This window comes from Ochotona princeps, chromosome 13 (assembly GCF_030435755.1).
Source record: "Ochotona princeps isolate mOchPri1 chromosome 13, mOchPri1.hap1, whole genome shotgun sequence".
Classification (NCBI taxonomy): Eukaryota; Metazoa; Chordata; class Mammalia; order Lagomorpha; family Ochotonidae; genus Ochotona; species Ochotona princeps.
In genome coordinates this window covers 65,592,616-65,611,907 of record NC_080844.1, presented here as the reverse complement: position 1 = coordinate 65,611,907, position 19,292 = coordinate 65,592,616, and the positions used below count along the sequence as shown (strand labels likewise).

Genomic DNA, 19,292 nt, shown 5'->3' with positions numbered 1-19,292 from the left:
GACAGGCTGGTCATCAGATATCCTGGAAGGGGGACACTCTGGGTTCTCATCAGGATGATTTCAGCCTAGAGGGTCACCTGCAGGGCAGGTGTTTCTGAACCCTCTTATAGAAGAAACCTCGGCAAAGAGTTGGTGTAGTCACGGTCCCAAACATTTCTCTGTGTGTTGGTGGCATTTTCACTGGGCCTTACAGGTTGATTTCTGAACTTGATTGCTCATCAAATTCAATTTGTCAATATTTATTGAATGTCCAATTTCAGCTGTGTGCCCATCCAGTACTGTGATGGGTGGTGGAAGGAATATTTGAGGAGGTTCTTGGATGTGCGAACAAAATGCATGGTAAAATCCATGCTGGCTAATGAGTTTCCGTACTCCTCCTCACACCCTGCCTCATGCATCTCGAACCCACCAGAATCTTCGACTTGATTTGTTTTCAGGGCTAGATAGGGTTAAGTCCTCCTGCCCTCTGGAGTTCTTTCTTGGGGAAGCCTGAGATTCTACAATGTTCCTGATTTTAAGAAAAAAATGTACATTATTGAAGAGTCTGCACCTGGCCAATAAACACATACACATGGGAGAGTTTCCTGTTTCTTTTTCAGATCCACAGTCGGCTCTTCTCTCCCTCCAGAGACCAGCCCGCCTGGGAAAGAAGCGAGAGCCTCTCGGACGCAGGTAACCAAGGGGCTCTGCACGCAGCTCCCCTGGCCGCCTTCTCTCTCTTCCATATTTGTGTTGGCAACGAACTGCACTGTGGAAACTAGCTGTCCCCCAAACATGGGGTGATAGTTCTGTGATATTTCAGCATTTGAAGCTGATTTTAATTTCTGAACATCTAGCTGTTTAGCTTCCGAGGCAGTGGCTGGAAAAGCAAATGTTGCAGAAGAATTATTGGTGGCCTCTGGTGGCACCTCTGGAACTTAGGGTGGCTCGGATGGCCGGGTGTGCAGCTGGCTCAGGGCAGAGTTCCCCAGGGCCTGAGTAATGGGGACAGGCAGGAAGTAATCTAGAACAAAGTGGCTGCATCTTAACGGTATCTGTGTGTTCATAAATCATTTTTATGAAGTCTCAATTCATAGTTACTAAACTATAGAAACATTAGGTAAGGCAGCTATAGTTCATAACTTTGATTAAGCTTGTTAACCTAAATGGTGTGGCCACAACATCTCCTACTTGTGAGGGGAATTATGTAGGTTTGCGTCCTATGTTTTGATGGCACTGTAATGAGATTACTGAATTAATGAAACACATCCATGCAGACTCCAACACATGCAAATTCTAAGAGTTTTCCTACATAACAAGTCTCCATCTTTAATCCTCCCTTTAACTTCAATTAAGAAATGTGGTGGTAGCTTTCTTGTCATGGATGAAAAGTATTAATGTCTGTCTGTATCTGTGTGTATGTAGTGTATGTACAAGGGGGCCTTGCAAAGTTTATGGAAACTGGTGTTTAAAGATGAGTTTTGTTTGGTGTGGAAAGCTGTAGCTCCAGAGATCTTCATGAAAGGCATGAGCAGGGCCTGGCGGCATGGCCTAGCAGCTAAAGTCCTCGCCTTGAACGCCCCGGGATCCCATATGGGCACCGGTTCTAATCCCGGCAGCTCCACTTCCCATCCAGCTCCCTGCTTGTGGCCTGGGAAAGCAGTTGAGGACAGCCCAATGCATTGGGACATTGCACCCGCGTGGGAGACCCGGAAGAGGTTCCGGGTTCCCGGCTTTGGATCGGTGCGCATTGGCCCGTTGTGGTTCACTTGGGGAGTGAGTCATCGGACGGAAGATCTTCCTCTCTGTCTCTCCTCCTCTCTGTATATCTGACTTTGTAATAAAAAATAATAAATCTTTAAAAAAAAAAGGCATGAGCAGTGTATGTTATCAAAAGCACTGTGCCTGGACTCCAGAAGTATCTTGGACCCAAATAAACTTCACTTCTAATCCCGTTTCTCCAATTTCCCTTCAGAAGCCTCCTGGTGATTGTGTGTGTTCTCTCTCTCACACAGACACAGACACTGAGACACATGGAGCTGTGACTGTCCTTTCCAGCCCCGCTGGTCTATACCGAGTGCGGCCAACCCAAGACAGAGTGTAATGTCAAGCAGGTTTCAGGGTTCATCCTTTGTAGATGCCCTCAAAGCCTGGCTTGCAGCTCATTCCTTAGTCATGGTGGACCCGTTGAGAACCCAGCCCAGAAAGAGCGTGCACTGTGCATGTGAACCCACTGATGCTTCACAGGGCATCCGGGGACGGGGCGAGGCTCCTATCTCTTTTGGGAATGCCCAGAGACGCTGTGGTCATGCGCTATCAGATCTGGAGGCCCAGCATGGATATGTTGCCCTCTTTTTCTCAGGACCGAGACAGCTCAGAGTGTGCCCAGTCAGGTCCTTCCACAGGAAATGGCTGCTCGAGGGGTGCTCAGCTGCCCTATGGCTTAGGGACCAAGTGCATGCTGGCCCTGTAGAAAATGTGGCTACGTATCTCTGGTTGTGGAGGGAGACACAGCTCCTGGATTTCTTCTTTGTAAATTTGTCAATTGTGTCCCACTGTTCATCCTGGAGGAGCACCTGAAGGCAGCCCTAAGGCCCAGGCATTCTGGTGGAAGGCAAGGCGTTGCCTAATGGGCCCCATGCTGCCCCATGGGGTGAATCTGAATGCACCTACCTTCACACTCCCTGGGTCCTTCTGCATGGTTTCTTCCAGGCGCTACAGATCAAGTGCACTGGGCCACAGGATGGCAAGGCAGATTGTGTATGAGTTGCTGCAACCAGGAGAGAAGCTTCTGTAAAGAACTGAGCTCCACTCTGCCTTCTGGGAGAGCAGCTGGAGACTCCAGCTGAGGGACAAGGTGAGGGAGAATGGCAAGGAGGAAGCTGTGGCTCACAGTGAGGGACCGAGCAGCCTGACTGGGTGTCCAGTGAGGACTGGCTTGGCAGTAGACTGGGTGTCCTTGAGGACTGGTTTGGCAGTGTTTCCTCAAAGTGGGTTCAGCAGGCAGGGGCCCAGGGGCAGGGGCCTGAGGACTACCCTGCAGCTGATGGGTCAGACCCAGGCTGATGCCTTTGTCTCTGGCCAGGAGTCCCAGCCAGATGTTCTGCACGTGGTGTCTGACGACCTGGCCCTGTGGCGGTCTGGTTAGCTGGTTCTCTGCCAAGGAATCCACAGGCCAGTCAGATGTCCCAAACAGAAGATGGATGCCTGTGGATTCTTGTGTTTGGGAAGGACCATGGAGGCTTTGTCCTGTAGTTCTTTGAGACATCTGTGGTAGAACCCACTCTTCATCAGTCCTATGCAAGAGTGGGGGATGCCTTGGCAGGATCACCCCCATCTCCCGTCACACACACACACAGGAGGACCCCAGGGTCAGGGACAGCCTACTTTAAGGTAAGCTGGCGACAAAGAGTCCATGGCAGGAATCATTAAAGGCTTGTAGATGGCAGTGAGCCAAAGTAAATATGCCTCCTTATTTAATTTTGATCTGCATTTACTGAGCAGGGACAAAGCAACTCTTACATGTTGTTTAGGTTACTGGAAGGCAGGATCTTATCTGAGTTCAAGGAAGGTGATTCCGTGCTCTATTCCAGGCAGGAACTGAAGTCCCGAGAGGGAGGGGGTACAGTTGTTGGGCTTCCACTGGAAGTTGTGCACTGACCATCCTTGGGCTGATGAGGGCACACAGGGCCACTCATCAATGGAATAGAGAATCCAGATCCAGGGACAAGGGATCCAGGCATGGCCAAGTGTGGGGGAGCCCTGAGTTTGTGGGCTGTGTGGGTTCTTGTGAGTCGCCAGTATGACAGGGATGTGGTTGGCGGCTTGGTACAGAGAACAGGAGGTTGGAGTTACAGGCCCTGTGTGACAGTACAGTTAGGTGCAAGTCCTGAGGCTGCTGAGATGACTAGGGGAGCATGGGTGAGATGCAATGAGGGTGGGGCTGTGCAACCCAAGGGAACCTGTGTACGGGATGGACAGGGAGGAGAAGGTTGATGTGGGGCTGCGGAGCGGTGCAGGAGGGAACCTGTATGCAGGGCAGACAGGAAGGGGAAGGTTGATGTGGGGGCTGTGGACTGGAAAGAGCCTGTGTGTGCAGGATGACGGGGAGGGGAAGGTTGATGTCTGAGCTGTGGACCGGAGGGAGTGGGTTGTTTTTCTCCTGCAGGTATCTTATCCATGTTACCATCAGTTCAGGTTTTATCTCTGGAACATTCCTCCCACTTACTCATTTCTCAATGCTCTTGGGCGTTGTTGCCTTAGGGTGCTCCGGTCTGTTTGTGGCTGCCTTGAAGCTCAGTAATGGGTGGTGAGGACACCCATGTTTCAGCATTCCCATCACAGGGAAATCCGACACCAGAGGCGTTTCTGGGTTGTCACTTTTGCCTTCTTTGTACAATGCGGCTGTTCACCAACTCCACCATGGGAAACTCCAGGAATGGGAAGCTAGGGAGCTGATCTCTTATGGCTAAATTGTCATCTTGGCAAGGCCTCTGCAAGCTGTTGGCTTGTGTGAGACTTTGTTGTACTATGATTCATAGGATCTGAACATGAAGGGTGAAAGTAAGAAAGATGACTGTCTGCCCAAACTCAACATCTGTTTTGAAAATTAGAGGCAAGTAGAAAATCCCTTGCTAATGTCCATTCTGCACGTTCCAAGAAGATTCTGTTTGCCATTCTCCCTCCCTGGGCTGCCCACCTGTGGATCTAAGGCCGGGAGGTGGCAGAAGTCGGGTACCTTTTCTGGGAGGATCCATTTGCAGGGACTCAATGAAGGCCACTTGCGATTTTTGATGGTGAGTTCCCTTGGCTTGGGAAGGAAGGCGGGACTGCATGAGATGTTCCCTTTCTTGATCAGTTCCGCCTGACCTTTATGATTGGCAGTTTTTAAAGGGCGGGTCACTGATTGAGGAATAGGATAAAACCATTCTGTTTCACTTCAAACTTGAGCATAATTGCCCCTTTGCTCCAGTTTTTACAAGAGCGACATCGAGGGTACTGCATCAAGCAGGTACCTGTCCCATAGAAAGTGTGACCCGGGGTCTGGGTCTGCGTTGTGAGAGCCTTGTGGACCCAGGGGTGAACAGCCTTCCCTTCTGGAAGACGCCGCTTGTGAGTGTGATTTCTCTGGGAACACCCGAGTTCTCTAGCAGTCCTGGCTTTGGTGACTGCTGGAAGTGTTGAGGCCAATTCCTGCAGGCTGTTTCTAACACTGAATCTGCTTTAACCATTTTGTGCTCCATCTGCCCCATTTGTGTAGACTCCTGCTACCCTGGGGGAGAATTCACTTTCAGATGATTGAGTTTCTTTCATCAGTACACTTAAAAATCCCAGAGAAATCTGATTAAAAATCCCAGAGAGACAGGTGCTGTGGCACAGTAGGTTGCAACTCTAGTTGTGGTGTTGGCAGCGACACTGAAGCTCAGATTTAAATCCTACTCTGCCATTTCTGATCAAGCTTCCTAAGAATGCACCTGGGAAAGCAGTGGGGATGGCTCAAGGACTTGCACCCCGTCACCCAGGTGGAAGACCTGGATGCAGTTCCAGGCCCCTCCCTGGCTTTGGTCTGGAACATCCCAGCTGTTGTGGTCATTTGGGGAGCGAACCAGAAAACGAAGTATTTCTTCCTCTTGTTCTTCATCTCTCTGTCACTCTGCTTTCCATATACATAAAATAAATCCTTTAAACCATTAAGCCCTTGCCCTGCCCTGCCCCAGCCTGACTTCCCCAGACCATTTTGTTTTCCCACCGCTGCATCTTCCCTGTGCTTTCTGCTGCCCTGCAAGGCTCTGACTTTGTGTCCTTTGCTCCCTGCTCCCAAGCGCAGAGCCCAGCCTGCAGACGCCGTCCAGTAGGCTGCATGGCTTGAGTTGCATGAAGCAGAAACTTGGGACTATTTCTGTGTTGGCGGACCTCCCAGGACTTACCCAGGTCAGCCCGCAGAGCCTGGTGGGGAGGAAACCCTTGGATGGCGGCTTGAGGACACACTGAGGGTCTTCCCAGACCCTGCTCAGTGCTGAGTAGCCAGCTCCTGACTTGCCACTGAGCTTCCTCGTCCCAAAGGACAGAGGCTCCACTCAGGGGCTTCCATTGAGTCTCCCCGGTGTGTCCTCCTGGATGCAACATGCACTCCACCTGCAAAGTGGGGCTGGGAGTGGTCAGATCACATCACTTTTGTGGCCACTGGAAAGCAGAAAATGCCTTCTGCTCTCTGAAGGGACATGAAGAGACTCATTTTGGTTGTATGTGCCCACTTGGGGCGGACATTATTCGGTAAAAAGCAGACTGAGCTGCTCTTGACAGGTCCCCTCCGGAGTCCTGTTCGTGGTTGGACAGGCCTTGGCCCTCGCGTGGTCTCCATGACCTCCCTGGCAGCACATCGAGCGACTGTGCTCCCTTGAGTGGGGTTCCGCCCGGCTTCCTCTTTGCCTGGCAGCTGGCATATGCTGTACTGCATCAAGCAAGGAGGGAGCAAGCAGCTCAGGTGCAGGTTTCTGGTCTGGGTGGCTTTGCAGTTTCAGAGAGGCACCTGGCAGGGAGCTATGGTTCAGTCCCCTCTGTGTCGAGGGCCTGGGGAATTCAGGTGCAAGTGTGCACAGGAGGCAGACGTCTGCTTCCCACAGGGCTTGTGTGGAACCCACCTTGACTTCAGTTCACTTCCTGCCACAGGCACTAGGGCAAACACTTTTGGGCACCAAGGTCCTGAGTGTAAGAATGAGGCCATGTCTCAGGGACAGACACTGCACTATGGCTGTGTGGAACAGAAGCCTGCCTGTGATGCCTGTGTGGCCACCCATGGCCACCAGCATGAACAGCAGGCTTTGCTGAACTCAGTGGCTCACTTTCTTTAATGGAAGTTCTCAATGGAGGGGTGCGTCTGAGTCACCCACAGAACCGGAAGCTGAGCTGGGTTCCCCGGCCCCGCCCAGACCAGTGGCAGCCATGGGAGCAGAGCCCGGCAAGTCTTTGGAAACTGCCAGGCAGGGTCTCTGGGAGCGCACTGTGTTTTTAAGAAGTGGAGTCAGAGTGTTTGCTTGGCCAAGTCAACGTTTCTGGCCTCCAGGTTCCTCAGCAAAGTGTTGTTAGGTACAGGCTGTCCCAACGACACACCCCTCTTCACCCTGCTGGTGTGGGAAGGGCTCCTACCCCTGGTTCTGTAGCCAGGCAGCTGGGACATCTTTGCCTCCCACACGTCCCTGGGATGTACCTTCTTCTCCACCCCTGCTGCCCTCATTCTCCCCCTGATCCATGGCTGACACTGTTGTACCCTCATTTGAAGCCCTTCTGTGCCTCCTATGTGCACCCACTGGTGCCCTGAGCCCTGCTCTCCACCGGCCCCCTCCTGCCCAGCTCCCCCTCCACCTGGTGCCTGTACACATTGCTGGTCTCTGCACTTGGTCTGGGCCACCTGCTTCCCGTCTCCCCGTCCTCTGCGCCTGCACTTCCTCTGGCAGTGGTTGAGATGCCAGCCTGGCTGGAGCCGGCCTTCCTGTCTTTCCGACTTCACGTGGGTTTGTAGATGATGACTCTCCCCCAGCCCTCACCTGCTTCCCAAGTGCAGCCCTCTGGGGGATGGGCCAGCTGGCTGGAGGCAGGACCTTGTCAGCCCCGCTGGACTGTCGTGTGTCCCACCATGGCTAATTTGGAAAGGATTGTGCCTTCTCTGCCCTGTTTTTCCGTGGCTGTGGGTCCATCTGCCTCCCTCTTCATGGGCCTCTCTCGCCCTGCCGTGGCTGACCCTGGGCCAGAGCTCTGACCTCTGCAGGAGACTGAGTCACACGTAGGCAGGACACGTGCTGTGTCCTGGGGCTGCTTTCAATAAACATTGCTTTCTACTTCCTTCTGAATTGTCACCTTTGTGTGAAGGGCATTTCCAGAGAAAGGCAGCACCCAGCAGTGACCACTGCAAGTCTCACACCTCCTGGGAGAGCTGTGTGAGGACAGGCCCCAGGTGGGAGGTGATCCCGCACGCTGGCAGTGTCTGCTGTGCACTGGGCGCTGCTCTGGGGGACACACTGTTCACAAGGCCAGGGAAGAACGTGCTTGGGTACCGGCTGTGGAGGAATTCACCTGGCTCACACTCTACAGGAAGGATTTCTTTTTAAAAAGATTGATTCAATTTGAAAGAGTTTCAGAGAGGAAAAGGCAGGGAGAAGAAGTGCGATCTTCCATCTGCCGATTCACTTCCCAGGTGGCCACAAGAGCCAGCACTGGCCAGGCAGAAGCCAGGAGCTCCTCCACGTCCCTTTCGTGGGTGGCAGAAGCCTTAGCACTCTGACCACCTTCTGCTGCTTCCCTAGGCCGTTAGCCGGGATGCTGCATTAGAAGTAGAGCAGCTGGAACATGAAGTAGTGCCCGTATTGGATGGCAGTGTTACAGGTGTTGGCTTTACCCACAATACCATGATGCCATCCCCAGAAAGGATTATTCATTTCAAAAGCAGGGTAACAGAGAGAGGGAAGGAGGGATGGAGGGAGGGAGGGAGGGAGAGAGAGAGAGAGAGAGAGAGAGAGATTTTCTACTTGCTGATTCACTCTCATTTGACTGTAACAACTGGGTCTGGGCCAGACTAAAGCAAGCGCCAGAGCGTCCATCCTGGGCTCCTGTGTGGGTCTTGGGGTCCAAGCAGCTGTACTCCCCTCTGCTGCTTTTCCAGGAGCATTAGTTGGGATTGGATCAGAAGGAGAGAAACCAGGACGTGAACCACTGCTCTGCTATGGGATGCTGGCATAGCACCCAGTGGCTTATCTGATGAGTCACTACCTGCCCTTGGAAAAGATAAAAAAAAAAAAAGTATATATATGAATGCCACATAAATTGCAAGCAGCACACAGAATCAGACAAGTATGTGAAACCTGGGCTGTGTTATTTATGGCAATGGTTGTGTATTTTTTTTTAAAGATTTATTTATTTTATTACAGCCAGATATACAGTGAGGAGGAGAGGCAGAGAGGAAGATCTTCCATCCGATGATTCACTCCCCAAGTGAGCCGCAACGGCCAGTGCTGCGCCGATCCAAAGCCGGGAACCAGGAACCTCTTCCGGGTTTCCCACACGGGTGCAGTGTCCCAAGGTTTTGGGCCATCCTTGGCTGCCTTCCCAGGCCCCAAGCAGGGAGCTGGATGGGAACTGGAGCTGCTAGGATTAGAACCGGTGGTCCATATGGGATCCCGGTGCATTTAAGGCGAGGACTTTAGCAGCTAGGCCACGCCGCCAGGCCCGGCAGTGGTTGTGTTAATATCCACACACACGGCACAGAGGGAGTGTTCATCTGGCAGCCCAAGTGTGACTGAGGCAGAGGGGATGAGAGCACTCTGTGGCAGCCACCTGCCAGCAAAATCACTCTCCCCTCTCATGATCTAACTGCAGCTCTTCACTGCGCGCTCCACATCCTGGCAACAGTAGGAGGGCCTGGGCTGTCAGGTTGTCCTTGGAAAGTGTCTCAGGAGTGGATTATCTCACCGTGCTTCCAAGTCTCCTTTCTCTCCCTTCCACCGCCCCCTCCCCCAGCTCTTGCTGATGAAGCCCAGCTGGTGGGATAACCCAGCCTGGCTCAGCGTGAGCTCACAGCGAGATTCTAATTGGCAGAGGCAGGAAATTGGGGCCAGGGACCCTCTGCTAGCTTCCGAGGGATGTGGGGACATCCTGCATGCTGGGACAGTTCCACGTTTCTGTTCCGAGTAGGAAATGGTAGTGTCGGGCCTCTTGTACCTGCTGTGTGCCACCTCAGACACACAAAGAGACGCGAGATTATGAAGCCTTCCGGGACATTCTCACCCTTCTGCAGGTGCCTGACAATATTGCCACTGTCAGAGAGCACCTGTGACAAGGCTCCAAGGCTCCGCTGTAAAGTCTGCCTGCCCAGGCCACCTGGACCATGCCGGGTGGGTGAGATCACAGTTGGCTGTGTTTCCCTAAAGCAATCCCTGTTCAAATGGAAGTCCCTCTTAAGATAGAATCCTGTGGGAAACCATCTGATAAGACAGATACAAGTGGAAGAGATGAGCTGAAGAAGAGGGCAGTGGTGTCCAGTCCAGGGCACCTGCTGCTCTGAACAGGTGTGCAAGGCCCCCGTGTGTCCCAGCCTGGTTGAAACAGTGCTTTTTCTGAGACTGGCAGGAGGGCATCCGGGTGAAAATGGGTTACCTTCTCTCGGAGCATGGAGATCTCAGGCAGTTAACCCGGAGCCCCGGGGAGCGACTGGGCTCTCATGGCTAGCAGGATGTCTTGACCCCGAGACAGCCCTGCTCTCTTGTTGATCTGCTTAGTTCCTCATAACCCAGGCTGCCTGTGTTACGGGGCCATGAATGTGATTAACTCAGCGCCGTGGAGCCTGAGCTGGCAGCAGTGCAGGCTTGCCTGGGGAGGGGGCTGTGGCCCCTGACCCCTCGGGCGGAAGAGGGGGAATGCACGCCAGGTTTACTCTGGAGATGAGATGAAGCCGTACTCTCTAACGAGACTGTGCTTTTAACTTTTCCTTCCTCTTCCAACATTAAGTGGCTGTAGTTAATGACCCCGGGCTTACAGTTTCTTTCAGATCCTTCATATAGGAACTGGCAGGGATCCAGCTCCCTGCTCAGCTCTCTCTATTGCCTTGTGTGCACTTCAGTCTGGTTTGTTTCCTTTATGAGTTTAGGAGTAGCATGGGGCGATCAGACGTGCAGACAGGCAGCGTGGGGCGCTGGCCGGCTGGGTCCCTGAGAAGCTTCCGGGGAGACAGCTTGGGGCTCAAGGACTCCCCTCCCCGTCGCATGAAAGCCATGCTGCCAACTCCTCTGCATGTGAGTGAACTCCATGCCCAAGGATGGTGTCCCTGCCCCTGCAGATAAAGTTGCAGTCAGCATTGTGGGAGGTGAACAGGAGGCTGGGGAGATCCCAGCTCTCCCACTGGTCCTTGGTGAGCTCTGACAACGGCATTTGAGACCCCGGTTCACAGCCTGCAAAGCAGAAATGACAACGCCGACCTCACGCGCTTGGTGGCAGATCAGTGTGGTTACAACAGACATAAAACACAAATCCTAATCTTCATTATTGTGCTCAGAACACTATTCTGTAAAATCCACCTTCTTGAAATATTGTTGAAGTATAAAATACAGTATGGAGGATTTTTTTAAGTAAAAGATTTATTCATGTATTTGAAAAGAAGAAGGACAGAAAATACGTGGCCTCCATCTGCTGATTCAACCCCCAACGGTCTGTGTCAGCCAGCCCTGGGCGAGGCCCAAAGCGGGATCCTCAGCTTCCGTCTGAGGCTCTCACAGGCGTGTCGAGGACCGAAGGATGTGGCCAGTGACTGCTGTCTGCCGTGATGTGCGCTGACAGAGCTGGGCTTGGAAGGGGGAGCAAGGCTTGAGGCCGCACATGCCTCCATGGCATAGAAGCATCCGAGACAGCCCTTAGCTGCTGCCTCAGCATGCCCCCCACCAGGGTGGTGCTGGTGCCAGCACACAAGGACCATGAGTGCTGCAGGTGCCCGAGCGCATTCGTTTTGCATGACTGACACTTTGGGCTGCTGAGTGGTAGCACCAGCTGCTGGCAACCGCAGCCCTTGGATTCTGCGACTCTTACCTTGGGGCTACCTCATGCAGGAGCTGCACACATCATTTTTCTCTTTTTGGAACTTTAAATTTAAATAAATAAAAGATTTCATGGAAAGGCAGATTCACAGAGACAAGGAGAGACAAAGATCTTCTACTCACTGGCTTAGTCCCAAGTGGCCGCAACAGCCGGAGCTGAGCCAATCTGAAGTCAGGAGCCAGGAGCTTCTTCTGTGTCTCCTATATGGGTATAAGGTCTTAAGGTTTTGAGACATCCTCGACTGTTTTCCCAGGCTGCAAGCAGAAAGTGAGATAGGAAATGGAGCAGCCGGGACAAAACCAGCTCCCATGCGGGATCCTGACACCTGGAATGTGAGGATTTAGCCACTGGGCCATTGTGCCTGGGACCTGCACATCATCCCCTGTCCCACTCTCCTCCTGACTCATTTCTTTTTTTATTGATTACATTGAATTATGTGACACAGTTTTATAGGCACTGGGATTTCGCCCCACTCCTCCCCAAGCCCTCCTCCCATGGTGGATTCCTCCACCTTTTTGCATTACCACAGTTCAACTTCAGTTGAGATTCTTTTATTGCAAGCATCTACCGAGCATAAAGTCCAGCATCTTATTGTCCAGCTAAGTTCAACGGTTTCTTGGGGAGACCATCTCTGGTCTGATGGTAGAGCCGGCAGAGTATCATCCCGATCAATTAAAAGCCCCGACATACCATCAGTAACAATTTATAACGTTATGGAATTAGTTGACATGGTATTGAGTGGCCAATATGTTAAATACATTGACATTTCAATTATTAGTTTATATACAGCCAGGTTCCATACACCTTAAAATGACTCTAGATTACTACTCAGCTGTCTCATGTCTATTTTAATTTTAGTATTTAGCAGTTTATAGCGTTGAAACACGATTTTGCTGAACCTGACTGTTTTTCGGGTAGTCTAACTCTATAACTCTAACAAGACATGTGTCAACAGTTTAGGTGAACAGTTTTAGGAGGGGTGTGCAGAGAAATCTTCCATACTCCAGTGAGGAGTAACTAATCTTTGTGTCCCACCCAGTGAGGTATAAGTGCATCCCTGTTGACCGTTTCCTGTCTGTTTCTAGCTTCCCTTGTTGCTCTCTATCTATTCCAGTTTTTGTTTGTTTGCTTGCTTGTTTGTTTGTTTTGAGGGTTTTCTGGAGCGATCCTGATGGTCATTACGAGAGAGGGTGGGGGCCCAAAGTCGGAACCAGGCAAGCACCAGAGAAAGCTCCTCTCCCTAGTCCTGAAGGAAGTTTACTGTTCTTCTGTTTCTGTGGACTGCTCAGTGCTCCTGGTTGTTGTTCCGATGACCTTGGATCCTGGAAGGCAGGATTTGGGCTTCTTCTATCCCTTGTGGGAGATCCAAATGGGGGTGGGTGACCTCAGAGTTCTTGGCCTCCGAAGGCACTCCATTTCCCCGTGGTCTCCTTGGCCATTGGGATGTGGTCGTCGGAGCTCATATTGATAGTCCTTGGTGAGGAACTGGTAGTCTTCAGGGTTGGGATACAGGCCTCCTCCTGTCCACCTGCTCCACTCTGGGATCCCCCCCTGCTCTATGCATATGACCTTCTGTTAAGAGGTTGTTAGGATTGCTCCTGATTCCCCCCATATGCCTTTGTAGTTTTGTTATTGTCTAATGCTGATTTGAGTCTGTTGTCTATGAGTTACCAGTTATGATCCTAATAGGTTATACTTCCCGTCTTCCTCACACCTTCTAGGGTGACTCATTTCACTTAGCACACTGTCTTCATGTTGGCAGACATGATTTCCTTATTGGTTTTTGTTGCACTAGCTAGTATTCTCTAGATTGTCTCTACCTGTTTATCTGGGTGGGCTCTGAGTTGATCCCATCTCTTGGTGGTTGTGAATAGCTCTGTAGGGAACCCGAGAGTGAAGGTTCATTGTTTGAAATTTTGATTTTGGTTGTTGTGGGTGGGTACCCAGAAATGGGACTGCTGGATCCTGGAGGAGTTCATTTGTAATTTTTCAGGGAGCCTTTATATTTTTCTCCATCCTGGCTGTGCCAGTTTGTGCTTCTACCAGCAGGTCCGAGGGCTCAGAGTTCTCTGCATCCCAGCCATCACCTAGTGTCAGGTTAACAGTGGCCATGCTGGCAGGTGTGCTGTGTTGATGGACATTTCCCTGATGAGTAGCATCTTGATCTGATCACGGACTGAAATTGACACTGCAGTATACCAGTGCTCACACCCCCACCGAGGTGCAGATGCCTGCAGGTGTTTGGATGCCATGGCTTCTCTTGGCTGCAGCGTTGTTAATGTTGTATGTTTGGAATGCAGAAGTGGTGGGGAGGGAAGGTGGGTGAGAACAGAGGCAGGGTGCACAACACACGGGACACCTAATGGGGAACGTGGCTGTTACTCCAGCTGTGCTGCCCCAGAACACCGGGCGGCTCTGGGTTCCAAGCAATACACTGGCTGCTGCGTTCCACCTGAACTGCATCATGGGTCTGAGCAAGCAATGGATCTCAACAAGAAAATGAACAAGTAAAGTTAAAAAGCATGTTGATTTTGGTGCAGAAATTTGTGAAATCCAGGCATTGTGTTTTCATAATAGGCTTTCCCATGGACTGTTTGAAGACCCTCAGTATAGAGAAGAAAAAAAAAAGTCCACATAGGATTTGCTGATAATGGTGGTGGCAGGCCTGTCCTGGAACCTTGGAATGTATTCCATGTACATAGGTTCGGGACTACTATGTCACCTGAGCAACATGATTTAGGAAACAGAGCATGAAATGACAAGGATGAAATTGCTAGGCCCTCTTGAAGGCTCGGAACCGTGTCATGGGATGAGGGGCCTATGGTTTCCATACCCTCCTTCCCCAAGATGATGTGAATGTCAGGGACAGAAGTGAAGGCAGAGAGACCACCAAATGCCTGCAGTCCAGGCTGTGGAGGACTTGATACCCTTGGAAGCAGAGTCCTGGGCTTGGCTCAAGGCTAGAATGTGATTGACAAGGGCATGGAGATTGACAACAGTACCACACGAACTCTTTCATTGAGTCCTGTCCCAGAGTCCCAGGGCTGATACCCTTGGGTTGTTTTCAGGTGGGGAGTGAGGGAGCTGGCATTTAGAAAGACTTTGCAAGCTTCCCCGAGCTCTTGGGAGAGATTAGCATTGGGCAGGGACTGGAACCTCTTGGGTCTGCCACAGGAGAGCTCTCCTAAGTCTGTTGCCACCAGGATGCTGTGGAAGCTGCAGAGGGTTGTCCTGCTGGTCCTCTCTCCAGGCCTGGGCTTTCCTGGCCAGCTCGTGGAGCCCTGCCTGGGCCGTCTCCCTCCTCCTTTGCCATCTTCCCCTCAGCTCCTCTGCAGAGTGACAATGCTGAGCTGTACGAAGTCCTCCTGTTGAGCACCATCAGGTGACACCAAGGTCTCCTGTCCACAGAGGTAGAGGAGCAGGTGGCCATGAGGGAAGGGGGCAGGGAAATAAGCTCCAGCTTGTGGTTTTCAGTTATTAAAATAGGACAGCAGTTGGACTCTGCATCCCCGGGACATTGAGAGGATTAAATGAGGCCTGCTGGCACAGTGCCATATGCACAGTGCACACGCAGGCCGTCACCATTTGTATTATCTATATTTTACGAGGGAAGAAATATGAACAGTGTCATTCAGTTAATGTAGGATGAAGCTCTCTGGCACATTTGCAAGTGAAAGGAGATGGGTGAATGCAAAAGGAAGCTGGTCTCATGGTGAGGTTCACAGATACTCGTGGGGGACCCCTGCCCTCTGCCCACCTCGCCTTGGCAGGTGGCATTCACCTGACCTGACTCCAGCCCCAGATGATGCTTCTATGGGGCTGGAGGCTCCTGCCTTCTCTGAGCAGAGCACAACTGCGGCTGCACCAGTGGGGAGGGATGGCATCTCCACATAGAATACAGATGCCCCTAGGCTTGTCATTTAGGAGCCGTTTTTTAGCAGATGGCTTCCCGTCTCTTGTAAGCACCCACTTTTCTGGCAAGTTTAACTAAAGATGTAAATGTGTGGAATTTCAAATGACTTTGAAAAGTTTGTGCCTTTCAAGTCGTCTCCTCCAGTTAGATCCCTCCAGAGGCCTGCATCTGTCAGGCAGCTGGGAGCTCTGGCTCCCGCTTGCCACACCTGCCGCTGTCTGCACAGGTGCCGAGCATGAGGCAGGGCTCTGATCTGAGGGTGCGACGAGGCAGCCTCCAGCCAGATGTTCCCTCTTCATTAGGAAGTATCCATCCGCCACTTGTCATGAGATGGCTCTGTCTGCCAGTGAAAGTCGGCCTGTGTGTCCTATCAGACATGCTGGCTTCTGCTCTCTCCCCAAAAGGATGGAATTAGCATTTAAGAAGCTGTCCTCATAAAAGTTTTCACCCTTCACAATTAATGCAGTGAGAGGCCAACGATGTTAAATTGATGCCTCGGGAGCCTTCGTCATTCATGAGCGGCGCAGGCCCTAAATGCCATGTTTGAAGGCTGCTCCTGCTGCCCAGTCTGAGGAGGATGTAATTGTAAGGAACACTGGCTTGTGTTTGGAATCTTAATTTGTGCACCAGCTGTGTCACAAGGAGTCCTTTGAAGACCCCAGCTTCTGATAGAAGGCAATTCATGAGGCTCTGTGGATGCTGGGATGTGCCCCAGGGTAGAGAGGGTGGCTCCCTGCAGGGTGTTTGGATGGAGCAAAGCAGGGACCTCCCAGAGTCAGCCCTCCACAATGTCCTAGGGACTCTGGTGGCACCTGCTTGTAGACAAGCAAAGAGTGGGGAGCAGATACAGTGGCTGATCCCCCTGGAAGCTACAGAATGGATGAAGGACAGTCAGGTGTGCTGTGGTCACATAGGTCTCCGAGTCAGAAATGGATATTGCCAAGTATTCAGGACTGTCTGTACAGCAAACCAAGTGCCAAGTTGCTTATCAAACTTGTCTTACTGCTGTGAGGCAGAGCCAATGGGAGCGACTCGTGTCCTGGAGGCTGACCTCTAGCAGTGTCAGCGCCTTCCAGGGTGCACTTGACATTCTCCATGATGCTCAAAACCCAAGTAGAGGACTCGTCTGGAGTCTATAAATTTTCAGTATGTGTAATCTATGAAATAGTGACAACATGGCTTTAATTACCCAACTCCCTTCATTCCCCTCCTTCCCTTCCCTCCTCTCCTCTCCCCTTCCCTTCCCTCCCCTCCCCTTCCTTTCCCTTCCCTTACTTTCTCTCCATTTCCCTCTCCTCCCCTCCCCTCCCCTTTTCCCCTATGTGCTCATTCCTTCAATATCTGATGGGAGCCATGTTTGACAAAAGGCCACAGAGAATCAGAAATCAGCAAAACACAAGATCGACTACAATAAACAGACATTTGTAGATCCCAAGAATGTCAAAGCTTGAGATTTTTAAAGACATTCTTATCCTGATTCCTTGTCTGGAATTATAGAGTCCCAGATTAGATGAGTGACCCAACCCGATAGGCCCAGGGCCCAGGGCCCAGGCCTGTTTACTGCCTGTGGAAGGAATTTGCATGTTGCACAGAGGGACCCATGCATATGGAGTGGCGATAACCCTACATGTGTTTCCAAGACACACTTGTTATTTCTGGTGCTGAGCATAAGCAAGTCTTGTGCTTGGAAACAACTGGCCAAGTATGTGGAGAAACAAATGAGGAATAGTCACCTTGCTGTGAGAAGGGACTCTGCCAGGCAGCTGGGCTCTGGGGTATGAGGGAACTGAAGATGCCTAGCTTCAGCTTAGTAACCTCCACTCTACCTGCCAAGAGGAGAAATGAACCAGAAGTAGTTCTTCTCAGTTGGTATATCTGCCTTGACCCACGCCTCCCCTGGGATGCTTTGTGACCTCAGATCTGCCCACCCCTGCAGCTTCAGCTGTAACTTCTAGGTGGTAGGCACAGACCTCACAGAGATGAGCAAGGGAGCTTACCTTACCCCCTTGCGGAGTTTCCCATTGGGCCTCACTCCCAGCAGAGTGAGCGCATTGCAGTGCTTGTTCACAGCATGGGCCACAAGCCTGCTTGCACTGTCTTAATTCAATTTGGCAAGATGGCCTTTGTCATGGTGGCTGAGGTGCCTGCTGGGAGAACACGTCCCACAGCTGGAGGAGAGCTTGAACGTTTTGACAGCTCCAAGGGCAGTTTCATTTTTTTTTTTTTTAATCAAGGTTGCCTGTTCCTGGTGAAGCAGTCAACTTCATTTCTTTAATTGCTGGTACCAGCATAGCCAGGAAACGTGGAGTGATAGCACCGATACAGCTCCGTTTATTGATCCCTGTGATTCAGTGTTTGAGCTCAAGGCATATTTTAGAACTTTTAACAGATCAGCACAATAGTTCAAGGATCAATCATCATTTCTCCCTGCTGATCCATTTTAATTGTGATATCAAAGATGCAGTAATCCTTCCTTAAGTCACAAGAATACATCTAAAGCCAGACTGAGACTTCATTATCATAGCCATGAGTCTTCCACCTGCAAGGCAAAAGAAGATGCTCCTTGGTTCCTGAGCTGACCCCCAGCATCTCCCCCGACTCCTGGGCCTCAGTGAAGCTGCCGGAAGCAGCGCATCATCAGCCTCCCACCTCACCAGGGCAGCCATGGGTCCTGGGAACCGAACAGTCCCTGTGGGATAACAGACACAAGCCACAGAAAAGGAGCACCCGCTCCTGCCCTTTGCCATTCAGGCTTGGCCGAGGCTGAGACGATGAGCAGAGTGTTTGAGCAGAGAGGGTTGTTTAAGAGAACGAGGTCCCTATGGCTTTCTCAGACCCTAAGAAGCCAGTGCCCCTGGCAGGTCTCCGGTCTGAGCACCGTCTGCCGCAGGAGTTGCAGAGCACAGGGCACTCTGTTGCGCAGAGGAGAGGCGTGAATTGCTTACACCTCAGTCCTCATGCTCACTTCCGTGAGACCATAAGCAGTGGGGGTGACTTGGGATACCTTCAGGAAAATGAAAGAGAGCCAGCCGACAGAGAGCAGTTTATGGCTCCGTGCCACGCTGCCATCTCCACACTTCCTCTCTGTGGGATTCCCAAAGGATGCCACGCTGGATGCCAGTGAAGCGGCTTCCTTGGGTCGTTCTGTTTGGGAAGTGATGTAGGTTTCTGGTGACATGTGTCCTTTCTGGAGAGCCATTTAGAGAGCTCCCAGTCCGCCAATGTGCTTCAGTCCTAGCTAACTCTGCTCATGGCTGTGCACAAGGAGCCTCTTGCAGGACGAGCCACAGGCACGGGCGATGGCTGCCCTGGTTCAGGCGCCCTCATGTTCACCTGGTGCCCTTTCCAGAGTGGATCTGCAGGCTGGTGGGGGATCAGGACTCTCAAGTGTCTGCCCAGGACAACCTCTGGACTTGCAGGAAGGAGTGACTTGTGGAGGTCCAGGCACCCACCAAACACCCTCCTTAGAGCCCCTCAGCTTCCAGCACCAGCCTGGTCCCTGGGCGTCCACACCCGAGGCATCTTACAGTAAACACTCTCCTTAGAATCCCCCAGCTTCCAACACCAGCCTGGTCCTTGGGCCTCCACACACGAGGCATCCTCCAGCAGTGATTAATGCTAAGTGACTGTCAGCTGTTTGTGTGGGTTTATGCATCACCCCATTACATTTCCTACTGCACCCCAGGTTGTTTCTGGGGCTTGGCTTAACCCACTGTCCACACTGGGTGGGGATCCATGTGGATCCAGTCCCTATGACAGGGCTGAAGGGGCCCTGGTGCAGATACTGTACTAGAGCTTCCCTCCTCCTGCTTTGTGTGTCTAC

At 51.7% G+C, this 19,292-nt stretch overlaps 1 protein-coding gene across 2 annotated transcripts in view; it reads left to right on the top strand.

Moving 5' to 3' along the window:
- The window catches only part of C13H10orf90 (chromosome 13 C10orf90 homolog), a 262,080-nt gene that overhangs the window by 94,640 nt on the left and 148,148 nt on the right, over window positions 1-19,292 (top strand). For both annotated transcript variants that reach the window (XM_058671830.1, XM_058671829.1), the window contains exon 2: window positions 600-672. The gene's annotated coding sequence lies outside the window, so the exon portion shown is untranslated. The remainder of the gene's footprint in view (window positions 1-599; window positions 673-19,292) is intronic.